Source organism: Numida meleagris, chromosome 19 (genome assembly GCF_002078875.1).
Source record: "Numida meleagris isolate 19003 breed g44 Domestic line chromosome 19, NumMel1.0, whole genome shotgun sequence".
In the NCBI taxonomy this organism is placed as follows: Eukaryota; Metazoa; Chordata; class Aves; order Galliformes; family Numididae; genus Numida; species Numida meleagris.
This window is the reverse complement of record NC_034427.1, coordinates 7,134,514-7,149,680: the sequence shown is the minus strand read 5'-3', so window position 1 is coordinate 7,149,680 and position 15,167 is coordinate 7,134,514. Positions and strand designations below refer to the sequence as shown.

The 15,167-nt window shown below is 39.2% G+C and overlaps 1 protein-coding gene and 1 long non-coding RNA gene across 2 annotated transcripts in view; one reads left to right on the top strand and one right to left on the bottom strand.

Moving 5' to 3' along the window:
* The window catches only part of CDH4 (cadherin 4), a 415,068-nt gene that overhangs the window by 293,583 nt on the left and 106,318 nt on the right, over window positions 1-15,167 (bottom strand). The window lies entirely within an intron of this gene.
* LOC110408019 lies at window positions 4-6,536 on the top strand. The gene is made up of 2 exons (XR_002444129.1): window positions 4-546; window positions 2,239-6,536. It is a non-coding gene; the product is annotated as an uncharacterized LOC110408019 (long non-coding RNA).

Below are 15,167 nucleotides of genomic sequence, written 5' to 3'. Positions count from 1 at the left end.
AACTGCCTTGGACTTACTGATTCTTTAGGAGCTGTACATGAAGCTGTTCCGCATTTAAGCACTCAGAGGCATTTGTCTCCTTAAACAAGGCATTATAATCATTCCTTTTGTAGCCTACTAAAATAAGATTCCAGAAAAACTCCTCTCCAAATAAGGATAAACAACACGGTGGCTCGATCACAGCATTCTGCCAGAACAATCACACTTATAATCTTAGCACTGACAGTATATTTAGCAATCACAGTTACAATTACTTTGGTCTCATTTCACAATATCCTCAGGATGATGATTCTGACAATGTTACAGAGAAATCAGGAACAGTTCCCAGAGACACAGCCACAAACCGGCAGTGCAGACCAAGGAACAAGAAAAGCAAGCAGAAGCCTTTTTATAGGAAGAACATCCTTGAACAGAACCTACAGTTTGAACACACTTATCTGGGAGTGCTTTTTCCTGAGATGTGACTGAAAGAACACTAGGAAGGAGCTGGAAGGCTTTCTGCAGGACTTCTTGCTAGGACACACCGCTCTGGTACAGAAGTTAGAGGTAAGGTCACAAGGTCATGCACACCTAACACTAACCTATTTTACTATTAGGCTAATACTTCTGTGACTTGGCTGTTTTATAGACTTCCCTTTTTTTTTTTTTTGTTATACAATGTTTTTACACATGAGGAAAAAGTATTCTCATGATTGAGTCGTAGCACAGAAACATCAAGGATGTGTTAAAGGCCTGTTACGCTATGAGGCTCAGAAGGATGGCCTATTTCGTTATCTTTTTTACATTGTTGAAATGAACCCAGGTATCCCTGTACTCTGTTATCTCACTATAGAAGTAATAGCTATTATTTAAAAAAAAAAAAAAAAAAGGAAAAAAAGGAAAAAAAAGAAAATGTTTCTGGAAAACTGAAGACCTTGCACCCACAGACACCTACCAGCCTTGCACTCTGCAAAACGAAGCTGTGAGGCTAATTTAGAAGCAGTAATTTCAGCAGATTCTGCAAGTGCTTAGTTCTTATTTTTATGACATATATATTTGCCACTAGTAAAAACCGTAGCGTCCAAGGGATCCCATGTCTAATTTCTGCCCTTTCACATAAAAGCTCTTTCCAGCCTGGTAGCCTGATGAGAACTTTAGAGCATGATTCATTAAATCAGATCAGTGCAATGACTCTAACTGATGTAAGAGTCATTCAGAGATGATATGAAAGCAGATATGCATTTAAAATAATTTAAAAAATGAAAATAGCCTGGCATCTAATATTTCTTCAGTAAAAAGTAAAACATAAATAACGAATTCTGAGAAACATAACCAAAAGGAAGCACCTTCTTTTACATTAGGAATACTCTGAACTGCTGTCTGTGTTGTTTCATCATTTTTTCCATTAAATCAGACACTTCTTCTAAATCAAGCCCTTGGGGAGTAAGAGACAAAAGTGATGAGAATGCAGTGTGTGAATATAAAAGTGGAGCATGTGTTTTATAACCAGCTCCGTTCAGAGATCAAGGGAAATGTCACTGTTTATAGCCATCAGTAAAGAATCAATGTAATTATATTTGTAGTATCAATTCAGGTCATTATTCCAATACCTACACCGTAATGCCGCAATTACAATTTACATCTGCATAGAACAAGTGCAATTCCCTGGTAACATGGCGTTAAAACAAAACCAAACCCTCTACTTTCCCCTTCCCCCATACAATCCCTCCTTATTTTGATCTTGAATGAAGATGTAGTTCAGCCTTTAACTTCATCAAAAAATACTTTTAAAAGTGCTTCTGGATTTGTCTGATGCACAGAGATTCGGCTTCAGAAATGAGCCCAGAGCAGCAGGTCTTTATGTGTTTGAGATCAGGGATGCACCTCTGTCCCAGGGAAAGGAGACAAAGTACTCCCTGATTCTGAGTGAGTCTCATGCCAGCAAGTTTTAGAGCACTGCGCCAGGATGCTTTTTCTGGGCTAACCCAGGCACTTTTGAAGGGTTGAATATCAGGCAAGTGAGACACTGGTGCACCATTCAAAAACCAATCTCAGCCACTGCTAACACCAAAACAAAGTGCTTTCCAAAGCTGGCTGTGTACAGGAGAACAATGTGACAGCCCCTAAGTCTCCCTCCACAGCTCAAAAAACTGTGGAAGATAAAATGGAAGATATTTACACTATTTTTTTTTTTGGTATCGTCAAGGATCCACTGAGATGAACAAGTACTGAACACATCTTTTAATACTATTGTTTCAGCCTGTCTGCACACAATTAACAGTTAATGTGACTTTGTACTCATCTTGGCAACAGTGCCTGTACTTCAGGAAGAAAAAAGCAAGAAAAGCAGCACGCTGCGCTTCTATACCTGGTGGGAACATCACCCAGAGAAAACCATCTCACAACTACTGCTTTTAAGTGGACCTCTCAATAGAAGGAAGAAAAGGATTCCGTCTCTGAGACACGGCCATGGACACCCTTGCTCCTCAGCAGTGGGACAGCCTTGCAGAGCGCACAGAATCAGGAAAACAACTTGAACCTAAAGTAAAAAATCTATTCCGCAAACAAGTCCTTCAAGAGCCCACCAACACCCATCAGTCGTGCAGAAAATTTAGAAGTGGATAGAAGTGTTCTTGAAACTCAGAAAACATTGTCAATCTGTGACAGACTTTACCAAAACAGAAGGGCACAGCAGCTCTACTTGTTCGATAGGCATCCAAGTTGTCAGTACCCAGAGATACTCGCAGCTGGTTAAGAATGTAGGCACTTACCTACAGAGAAAAAACAAACGAACAAAAAAAAACAACATTAGGCAGAGCTAAAACTTCAGGAAAAGCTTTGCTTTTTAAATGCTGAAATTTCATTGGACATACATTGTAAATTGTAATTATATAGATTACATAGCATAAATACTTTTTATCTTAAGTTTTCACGCATTCAGATATCACGCATTAATATACCATTAATGGATGTTTTTCAGAAAAGGTAACCCATTTCTAGACATTCAAGAGGATAACCATCACAGCTTTCAGCAATGCTTTGTTAACACTGCCAAACTGAGGTTTATTAACTCCTTGTTCACCAGCTGGCACGGGGAGCCCAGACCTTAAGAAATCCATGTATATCTGCCAAGTTTAACTTTAATAGATGAGGTTCCAATTCAGAGGGAAATTTAGATCACCCCTTTTAAAACAGCAGTGCCATCTCATCTGGAAGTCTCATCCGAAGAGTGCAGTTCTGTATGCTCAGGAGCAGCACCAACAGCTTAGTGTTATGAGGTACTGAATAAAATGTAGAGAAAAAAAAAAAAGGAAAGAAGAATGGGGAGATGTCTTGAAGACAGAAGATGTATAAAACAATCTGAATTATTTGCTCAACCTGTTTATTTCTATTGCTTGGAAAGAGCTCCCTCATAACATGGGCTTGGAGGGAGGGGCTCAGTAGCTGTGGTTTCTAGCCACTAATCTTCCTATTCAGGACAGAATTTAAGCACAGACTTAAGTCCCAATGACATCAGCTGGACTTCAGCTGTGTGAAGTTAAACATCTGTGTAAGTGCTGCCCAGCAGGGCAGCCAAACAGTTGTGGAGCTCTCATGTATTTCTCGCCCAAACAAGCTAATATTTCTATATTTCTAAGTTTTTTTTTTATTTTATTTTTTTAAATCCAATACTATTTTTATCCTTCTAAGCCTTCGGGACAAATGCTATACAGACTTTCTAGTCTTGCAGAGTGCAATTTATAAAGATTAAAGATTAACATTTATAGAAAAATGCCTTTCCATAATACTGTAGAGATGCCATAAAAAGTAATACTTTTCATTATAATACCACTTTATGGTACACGAGAGCTTTAGTACCCCACAGGTCTTTTCCTTCTCAGTATCTAGAGGGGAAAGAATAGATTGCAAAAAGTAGATGCTTCTTTCTTTCTTTTTCCAGATCAGCAAATATTATATTCAATCCCTTCAAGGTGAGCTTTGTTGTGAAGAGAGATAAGGCCCAAAGCAGAGCCAAGGTTTGAAGAAAATTAGTCATTGTATATGCATTTTTATCTGTTTTGACAATGTAGAATTTTAATGAAGGAATGCTACAAGGATTCTGCACTGAAACAAGCAGTTTAATTCTTTCTGTAATTCAGAAAGCAAGTTTAAGTAATGACTTTATAATTTTTAATTATCATGGAAGAATCCTTTTTCTGTTCTTTTTCTTTACTGCTCCAGTGTATCTCAGAAATTTAATTTTCATTTTCAACTCAGGCAATAATATTTTTCATTATTTTGCAAATAAAAAACCCACATTACAATGAACAAATTAGAGATGGGCACATGCACAGAACGGCACCACCTAGAAAATACTTGTTTCTGATTTGAATTGAAGCAACTTTTAGAGTCTTGCAATACTGGTAACAAGTGTGTCTCAGCCTTTACTCTGATGTCAGCTATCCACATGCTGTCAGTGCCTTCAGCTGCAAACCGTCTCTGTGCTCGTCCTTCATGCTGCACTACAGGGGATCCATGACCACTGTACCTACTCTGCACCTCAGTGAAAACACAAAAAGTTGGGAATTCCAGCTGCTCTGGGGATGGCTGACCTGGCCCAGGAAGATCGTCAAGTGACTTACTGGGTTTATGGCATAATCAATGGGACAAATATTTGCTACCATTTAGGCTACAGCAGTTGCTGAGCGGCCGATACAATCTACCCTGATGGTGAAGTCAGTGGGAGTTGTGTGGATTTGCTTTCAGACTTGGGCACAGATCATTTGTTTGACATGTACCTACTCAATAAATCCTGATCACTTTGGCAATTTGTTTGTATCTGTTTGAGTGGATCTCCAGCAGAAAATCTACAACATGCATCACTTCATCTCTGCTCATGGAGAAGTTAGAGTTTAGTACAAGCATTCAAAAACCTCCCGTCTAATTATCTGCAATGTGTAGCCTTACTTTTATATAAATGTGGCACTTGCCATCAAAATGCCACAGCCATAAAAAATAGAACTGCCTCCAATACATACGACCTATTACCACCACAGCTCAGGTTATTTCCTCGGAAGAAAATGAAAAACTCCATTTGAAACTCACTTAACAGCCAGTTCATACAGAAAGCAACTCCATAAAGGCGAGAAAGAATAATGACACATTTGTGAAGAAGTTGCAAAAATTCAAATGCAAGATTTATCCAGAGCTTTGCTACTCCAATCCTCTTAGAGAGTTTATAAAATAATGCCCTGTGCAAACTGGGGAAAAAAAAAAATAATTCCACCCACTACCCTGTAAATGCAAAACCAAATGAAATTTGCCTTATAAAAGAAAAACAAATTAAACCGAAACTAGCAGGCCTAGCGGGTCTGTAACTCACTAGGAACAGCCCCTACGTCCCTAAGGAACAGCCTGGTGATATACTACGCCGAGCTACGAAATGTGCAGACAGAGGGAGTAGAGACTGCAACCAGCCGAACATTTTCAAATCCAAAAAATGATTCTTTTTTCCTCCATTTCACTTGAACACTTCGATTGGCTTCGATAGTTGTCTCCTCTTAGCAGCCTGCCCCACTGGCACCTCTGTGTCAGATCAAAACTCAGATCCGTGCTGTTTATAAAAACAACTCCAGGACCACATTTGAGCTTTTTCTTCTTCAACAGAGCTCAACCACAGACTCAGAAGCGAAAAAACAAACACATCCTGGTCGAGCAGAGAAGCTGCTGTGCATGACGCGTTATTGAGACAAACCCCAGCAGGACAAGCAGCTGTGTGGAACACAGTGGGCTCAGGCTGAAGCAGGGCTATAAACATTGGAGTGGAGTTTACAGTCCAACAGCAGCAGCAGCGGTGCTGAACACCTCCTCCCAGATGTGCCCAGCCTGACTCGGGCTTGTCAGCCTGCAAACTTGCATAAGGATAGGTGTGCAGCATCCAGGATTACCCCTGAGATGAGCAGAACGCTCAGCCATTTGGGGAGGATTGCTAAAGTGGTAGGGCAAAGTTAGGCAGGCAGGGATGGGGAAGCTTTTGCAGTCAGAGCACACACAGCAAATCAGCTGTATGTGAAAAACAATCCCCTCGCAAAGGCTTATATTACTGCTTTATATATGTACAATATGGAAAATACTAGCTGCATTTCCAATTTTTAATGCATCCCATGTTCACAGGGTACCTTATTTTTGCTAAAAGGGAGTTTCTAGGCAATGCTGCTATCTGTACACCCTAAAACATACAATCATTTTTACCAGCTGCAATGAATTGGATAATGGATTTTAAGTCAGACTGCTTCTAGCTGCTGGGATAAAATAGGTCAAGAGAGCAGAATACCCGGAGAATAACTCCCACTGATTGGAGTAATGAGTAAAGCCACTGTTTGCACCCCGTGTTTTTCAAGCTGTCCTTCCATTAAATCACACAGCCCAGACAAGTGCAAAAACAGCATGTGATGCAGCCATAAAGGTGTTCTGGCATCTGAAATCAGAGATAAAAGCACAGGGGAAAGCAAAACTTTCAGACATCACATTCTCAACCAAAAAAAAAAGGGAATCACCTCTAAAATGAAATGAATTGATGGAGACAAAGACATGGTTGGGGTCGAGAGGAACAATTCGTATTAACTGCTCCCATTTCTGAATGGTTGTGGAGCACAATTGAAATGATAAGGACATCCAGACATGTATGGATTATATAGGAAAATATGACCCTGCCAGGAAACAAAGCACAAATTAACCCATTTTCTGAAACTGCAGTAACAAAGTGAAAACAGACAGAAAAACATCAGTTTAAAATCCAACTTCTTAAATTCACATTTTATAACAATAAAGACTTAAGATCCATCAAGAAATAAGCACTGGGGATTTGTGTCCATCTTGGAAGATCTTCACTCCTGGGAGAACAATTGTTTGCATGTACCATTTGATCTTCTGAGGAAGGTAATAAGTGAGCTCAGCTACATTTCACTGCTTCAAGGGAATGGGTATTTTATATATGATGCCTGCTTCCTTTATCCCCGCATCAGATAAAGGCTTATGGTCAGAAGCAGGTCAGGTTGGCCACAGTTAACAGGTAGGAAGATAAACGGGGCTAGGAGGGATGAATAAAAAGCTGACTATCAGTTGGGTATTGGTGTCATGTGCTGTCCAAGTATTTGACAGTTACAAGACCACAATTTTCTACCTCAACGACATCAGACTTTTTTTTTTTTTGCCTCAAGAAATATTAATTTTTCAACGTCCCGTTTAGAAAGAAGGCAACAAGGGGGCGAAAACCCATCTGTCAGTCACAAAAATCACAGCATTTTTTAGCACTAGACTTTGGAGGATGTCCTCACGACAAACTCGCACACAGAGCAGATCACTTTTCTAATAGCACATTGACATTCTCTAAGAGCAGCTCCAACAGATCCCCGAGAGATAAGTCTATAGAAATGAGCCAAATTATAATGGGACTTTGTATAGCAGGCAAACATAGCATACAATTGCTCTAACCTTGCCCTGAGGCATTTCACAGGGAGATAAAAAAAAAAAAAATAGAGCCTGAATTCAAGTATTTCACAGTTTTTCTTATGAGAAAAGAGAAGCAGCTCATTTCCCCGGTTCTTTCCACACCAGCAGCATCAGGCAGTCTTAATTAGAGTGAGGCAAACTTAACCATGGATCTCCTTCACGAAGGACGAGGTGGTTGGGCTGCCAGACATGGTACATGACAGCCGTGCTCAAGATGAAGGTGCTGGCTCACCCTGCACCTCAGTGACTCAATGAGGGATGAGCAGGGACAACCCAGCCACTTGTTAGCTTATTCACCACATGCTGTTTTTTCTCTTGTCTATGCAGAAATAAACAAGAGTGCAGTGTTGCAGAGCTTTGTCAGTAAGTGAGAGAGGCAGAAACGGAGTGGAGAGAAAGCAGGCACTCCTGTAGGTCAGCCAGCGACCACACAGGGTTTTAGGTCTGGAAGGAATTAGTTCCCTCTGTGATGGAAAATCTGGTAGGACATCTATATTGACATAGCTGAATCTCTTAATAAAAAAGTAAACTGGTTGTTTCTCCTAAAAGAGCTGTGAATACCTGTTCCCTTCCAAATGTGAAATGCTCATTTACTAAGATCAGCTGGCTAATTCTCGGTTGGTACTTAGGTCTTGTTCTATGCTATCCCCCAAATCACATTGACAGTTGAGTAATCAACCATGAGAATGGCATTAACTCCTCGGTACTTCCTAAGTAAAGCACAGTGTTTATCTTTCTTTTTTTAATTGGTAGAGGGGAACTCATCTCTATGGATAAAGAACATCCTGTCTAGACAGCCCTCATCAAGTCTCTGCTATACACCACTTCATTACATGCGCAGATGCATAAAGCCTATGAGAATATTACACAGGTACAATGCTACAACACTCAGCTCACATCCATCAGAGATTAATGCCAAGCAAGGTTCTGCAGCACATGGTCGAAACCACACGGCTTTGTGCTCAGAGAAATAAATGCCTATGTTGTCTGGGATTACAGCAACTTCATCTAGTTTTACAAGTGCCCCACTGGGACCTTTTGAACCTTGGTTCCCGGAGCACAAATACTTTTAATACAAGGCGTATGCACATTGATGTGTTCAGGGTTGCTCCTAAATGGGTCTCAAATAGAAATGTGGCATCCAGAAAAGTAAGTCACGCATTTAAATGCTTGTATTAATGATCAAACCACAGGGCATCCAGCAGTGCTGGGAGCAGGCAGGACACTGGTTGTTGTCACATTTGCCAAGACTAAAAAATGCAGATCAGATTGTGCAACCAAAACTTCATGCTATTAACAGAAGCCAAGTAAAAAGGCTTGGACAGGATATGCCAAATTCATTTTCACCCTACACCACTATTTAGAGAAGTCAAAATAACATTTGTTGACCACTGTATATAAATTCACCTGCAGGAACTTGTGACTGTCAACACTAAAATTCAAAAATGGGCCCAACTGCATGTCAGCAAGGGTGAAAAAAGAAAATGTAAAGTGTATAAGTCATTAAACATGAACCCTTCCACTCCCCCAAATCTAATCCTTACAATTAAACCCATCCTTCCTATACCATTTTTCAACGTGGAGGAGGAGAATGAAACTTTAAAACTGCACTGCTGAGACATGCATTCCCCGAGTCCACAGGTGCTCTCTTCACTGCTAAAGAATAAAACTCTTGCCAAAGTCATCACATCAAAAATGAATCTTGACGGTTTATCCTCTATAGCTGAACTGCTCTTTGGGAAACAGTTACGACTTCAAAGAACCAGTCTGTGAAAAAAACCATTTGCAAATATGATAGTACAAGCATAGATGTGAGCTATTATTTCTTAAAAATAGGACTTCCTACTGCAGGGATTGCCCCCACAGAAGTTCGAAAAAATATTTACCCCTTAAAAATATGAAGATAAAGAACTCAAAACTGCGATACCTCATAATGTAGCACAGTCCTCCTCAAGAGTTATTTTACGCATAGACAGGCTGTGATGCAATAGGATTTAAAAGGTCAATATTAACAAGAAATTTAGGTACTATTTAGTCTCATTGTTTCATAAAGTGCTGTTACTGACACTTAAAACAATGATAATTCAAAATTATTTTTGTTTGTTTTGTGCTATTTCAGGGCACACGAACTAAGGAAAAGGTGAAAGGAGAAGGTAGAGATGGTGGGCACAGCCAGTACTGCTGCACACCCCACCGGTGAGATGCAGACCCAAACTCCTCACTTTGCTGTTAAATCTCCTGTGACACCTCTAACTCAAGGGCTGTCAGCTCCTAGCGTCTTGGCCAAATCCCAAATGGATAATTAGATTGTGCAAAATTGCTTATTTATTTCTGGTGTTTTAATTGGATAAACATATACATTTTCTTTTTTTGGGTAATCATGAATATTGCTGAGCGATTTTCTGTAACTTCAGCCAGTTTACTGCAAAGATGGCTCATGCTTCTCGGGGTCAAACCAATTCCATTACATTGTAGCTCTACGATGGCCAACTGTAGACAGATTTCTATCAACAGCAACAGAACAACTTAGAGGAACAAAGGATTCCATCCTACTTCAAAATTAGATCATAAAACACTTACAAATCAAATTTTCTCCCTCAGTGCTTATTAATGATTTTGAAACTGCTCTATCCTCAAACCTAGCAGCAAATTAATTCATAGTGTACCACTTGCAAATTTCCTGCAAAATCCCATTATAGCATAGCCTTCCATTTTATAAAAGAGAATGTAATATCTCAAACAATGTTTTGGTTTTTTTTTTTCAGATATATCTAGCATGCTCAAGCACTATGTTTATTTCATCTCCAACAATCAACTCAACACTATTACAAAGCATTTCCATATGGACAAAAAGTCTGAAGAAATGCCTTTAGACACGCAGACATGTACTCACAATGTTTTACTGGGTGTGAAGCTGAGAGGCATAGACAGAAACCCAAGTTTCTGCTGCAGTCTCTGAAAGATGAGTCAGAATCCTCTGGAAACTCTGTGGACTATGTAAAGAACTTCAGCTCCCAGCAGACTCCTAAATTAGATGCCTGTTTTGAGATGCTGTCAGTGTCTCATGTTTTCTATTGGATTAATTGGAAAATGTGTCTAAAGCTACTAGATCTTGTAGGAAAAAAACTCATTCTCTACTGCTAAATTCTACAGATTCACTCTTTTTTTATATGTAATCAGACAACTAAAGGAGCAGTTTCTGCATAAATATTTTCGTAACTTTGACAATTACTTGAAAGTAGGAAATGAAATGCTCATCTTGGCTGTAGGCTTATTTTCCTATTCATAACACATTCTTTCATTAAATATCTTCAGAAATCAAAAACTGATCCTTTGTGCAATCATAGTTTCATACAATTAAACAGTAGATTCTGATGTACACAGCAAGCACATCAGACAGGCAATTAATTGCCTTTATACAGTACGGAGTACTCTGTTATAAATGTCTGTACTGAGAAGACTGAAGTTACCATTTCCACTGAGCATTACTAAACCTATTAGAAATACAACAGAGCAGAGGATTTTCACCGTCTCTCCTTACCCCCAAATATCCCACTGAGCATATATTTAGCCTGCAATGGATAAAAAACATAAATGTTGAATCATCACCACGTTCTGGATGATCTTTTAACCTAATCAGCCTAAACTGGGAACAGTGCAGCTGAGAAGCGTGTATTAATGTAGTGGAGGCATCATCATGCACATCAGGTCCCACGGATAAAAGGGCTCAGAGGCACATCGTTCTACAGGAAATGAAGCGTCGGTGATGAACATCAGTTTCTCATTTTAAATATTAAAACAGGCCATGGGACTTTGCCCTTTCAAAGTGGTACTGAAGAGACAATTTGAAAGGTTAATTAAATGACTGAGGCGTAAGGGGGACGCTGCTCAGGATCTGTACAAGGTCTTCCCACAGAAAGCCGGCGCTTCCAGTTTGAAGGCAGCACAGAGGGCAGGACCAAAGGCCACGTCAACTTAAGGACAGGCAGGAAAGTTGAGGCAAATCAACTAATGGCATGAATTCAAGGCAAAGAAGTCACGGTACATTAAACCCCTATCTAAGAACACTCCCACCAGAAAGCACAGTTGCCCTCCTGAGTTCCAGCTTTAATGCTACTTTTCTCCTGTATGTCAACATTCACACACCATTTAATGTGCTTTAACTTATGCTTCATATCCACCAAAAAACACTTCCACTTTTTGAAACTTCCTAAAGCAAACAAATGTTGGTTGGAGCAACATCTCACAACCGCTGTTTTTGTTTACTACACTTCTGATATCTGCATGTGGATTATTTGGCTGTTAAAGGTACAGCTTGGTGTGAACATTTCAGCTGCTCAGACTTTACAAGCACTTACGCAAGAACTTAAATAAAAAATAGCAGGGCTTCTGTTTTACCTGACTTGGATACAAGAGGCGGACAGCAGGATATTTGAATCATGACTTTTAACAGAGTCCTTTGCATTTGCACCATTGTCTCCATTAAGTCCTAAAGGAGCCCTGCCATTTACTTAGAAGGTACCAGTGCATCACCTCTATAGCACCTGGGAAAGCACCTGCACTGCAGGTCTCCTGCTTCTATTAGAATTTGTAGAAGAGTAAGTGAACTAAGAAAAAAGAAAAAAAAAAAAAAAAAGGACTTGATACTCAGAAATCAAAATTTGCATAAAATATCTCAGTATATCATAATTGGCTGGTGTTTACACAGTCAGAGGAACCGCTGTTAGATTTTGGCCCCACACACTTTTTTATATCACTTATTAGAACAACTACCGAGTTGCACAGGTGGAGACGTAGCATGTCTCAGAAGTCAATTTATTTTTCCTTTTCTCTAATTTTTCCTTTCTATTTTAAAGCAAGCTGGTCAAGAAACAGAAATCCATCAGGAGAAGACTTAAGTTTTTCATCTTACCCATTCAGGAGGGAGAAAAAAATCAACACATTTATTGCAAGCTTGAGTTCCAACTATGACATCTTGAAGTGCTCAATAATTCCTCAGAAGCTTTACAGGTGAGAAATACAATCTGCCACACAGACACTAAGATTTTTTTCTACAGTATCATAGGCCATAGAAGTTCTTTGAAGCAGTAAACAAAAAAATGCTCAAGGCATAAATAAAAATAATATTTTGAAAAAGAAGAAAAAGAATTAAGTGTTGGAAACAATCATAATTACATTTTAAAGAGAAGTTTTGATTGCTTAACCTAAGTCACCTAGGGCATAATGATTACTAAATTCATAACTCTTCCCATCAGAGAAGAAATGGAAAAGTCTTAATAATCTAAAAAATATTGCAGTATCTTTCTCTGTTTGGAGTGAATCAATGATATTTATAGCCCCGAAGGTACTGAATCTATTTTGTATCGAAGAACACCAATAATAATGTACAATTCCATTATGGAAGTGCATCTCAGGAAAGTGAACACTAAGATTACAAAAAATAAGAGAAAGATAGAATGAGCCATTTGTGATCCCATGGAAACATGCCAATCTTCTCCCATCACACAGAATGATCAAATTAGCTCAGGTGTTCATAGCTCACCATAAGACATGGGATGAAAAATGGGAAGTAGTAACTATCAAGACATTTTATATAGTTTGACAGGAAAACGTATGGCAAACTCCACCAAAAAATGTATCCTGATCAAATTGCTCCTGCTTAAAAAAAATGAAAATAAGAGCAATGAAGAGAAGACAGCAGAGAGCTGGCACCGGTTTTGAAACCCAAAGTAATTCAGAGATCCAAGCATTCCCTTGAAGCAGAATGAAGACTGCAGGATTGTCCAAAGAGAGAAACTATCTGCCATAATAACTCCACAGGCTTTCAGTAAAACTATTTTTTTTTGCCTTCAAGAAGAGTATTTCTTTCTCTGCTTGCTCCCTGGCTTTTTTCTCTCACCTCTGAAGAGTCTCCTCAGGCATCATCCAGCAGTTACAGAGGGGACCTATGGGAGTCATTAAAGTAATTAGAACTGCTTGAATGTCAGCAGCAGATGATGCCATGGAGGACAACACAGCCCTACTCTACTGTTAATGTGAGATGTTAATTTTGTGAAATCTTTTCTTTTGTGTTCTGGTTTGTTCATTAACTATATAAAGCAGAGCCCAAGAGAACAGATCTACAAAAATCTCAGCAAGCAGGATGTCACAGCAGGCTTGGTTACCATGACATTGGCATCCGAGTGTTTGTAACTTTAAACAACTCAGCACCTTATTTTCAGAGACTTCAAAACATTTTTTTGAAAGGCAGCCACATCACCCACTCAAATAATGGATTGCTTTTCTTTACTAACCAATTTCAGCAGGTGAAAAGTTAGACCACTTCTGTTTCTTTTCAAAAATCAACACCACACTTGCTTCCTGTTTTTAGGGATGAAAATGTTGCATCACCTGAAGGCTAACAGAGGCAGAATGCAGATTTCAGACAGTTCTGGAATCAAGCTCAGTATTGAGCCTGATGCCAGCCTGGAACTGGGATTTCCCTTCCTTAATAAAGAGACAATTCCCTGCTTACATCAATAACACGTAGCTTGGCACATCTAAGCAGAAGGTGCTGTTTATACTATCAGTAATAACAATTAGAAAATCCTCACTACAGATAAAGACTGTTCTTGCCCCAGATTTTCTGAGTCAAAGGGTAAAGTGAGAATACGACTGGGAAACAAGCATAAGAAATCAGTACTTCTTGAGTTATAAATAACACTGCTGGGTCTTCTATAATAACTGATTATTGTGAAATTGTGAAATGTCATTACTCCCTAAAGGGGAGTATTCTGGTGTCCTGGATATCAGAAAGAGCGAACACTTAAATCTGTATGCAATATGAATTCATTTTGTTTCTCTTTACATTTTTTCTATTCTTAGACAGATATCAGCTTCATGAGACCTGATTTATTGTCCAAATGTATCAAAATAGGAATGTGCTCTTACATTTCAAGGCATTAAATAAGATTTACTCCACGGTAACTTCATTCTGACTTACCGAAGCAGGATTTTCCATGCCCGGCACTTCTTACACAATAGAAAATCTTCTCCAAGAAATGCAGAGCTTAGTGAAAAAGTTACTATTACTAATGTCTTGATGCTTAATATTGGCAGCCCAAGCCGTCAAATGAAACTAGACTGACTAGAACTGTCTGGAGAAAAAAACAGATTAGAAAATGGAAAGGGGAAAATACAGCTGAAAAGACGCGAGCATCATACCCAGGACTCGTGAGGACTCTCAGGAACCTGAGCTGTACCGTCACGGTCCCTGTGGTCAAGGCTGCTCTCTGTCCAGTACACAGAGAGGCTGTGGAGTCTCCATCATTGCATATATTATAAGCCCAGCTGGATGCTGTCCTCAATCCTATGCTACGTGACGGGGTTGGACAACTGGTCTCCATGAGTGTCCTCCTGCCTCAGCTACACCATGGCTGTGACCTTCAACATGTGTCCTGTTCAACTTTATGAGTATTATCAGCGCAATTTTTAATTACTATATCCGTTGCTGTGTATAGATTTTGAACTCAATTTAATAGAATGATAAAACATCCTAGATTTGAATAGGTCATCAGAGTGACAGTGTGATCAATACAATCTCTGATTCATTAGTTCACATTCTTCTGTTTTCAGAAAATTATGTCAGAATAAGATTGAAGGTGGTTTGTTTTTTTTTTTAAAACCTTTTTAACTGCTGTATTAGAAAAGTTATTTCA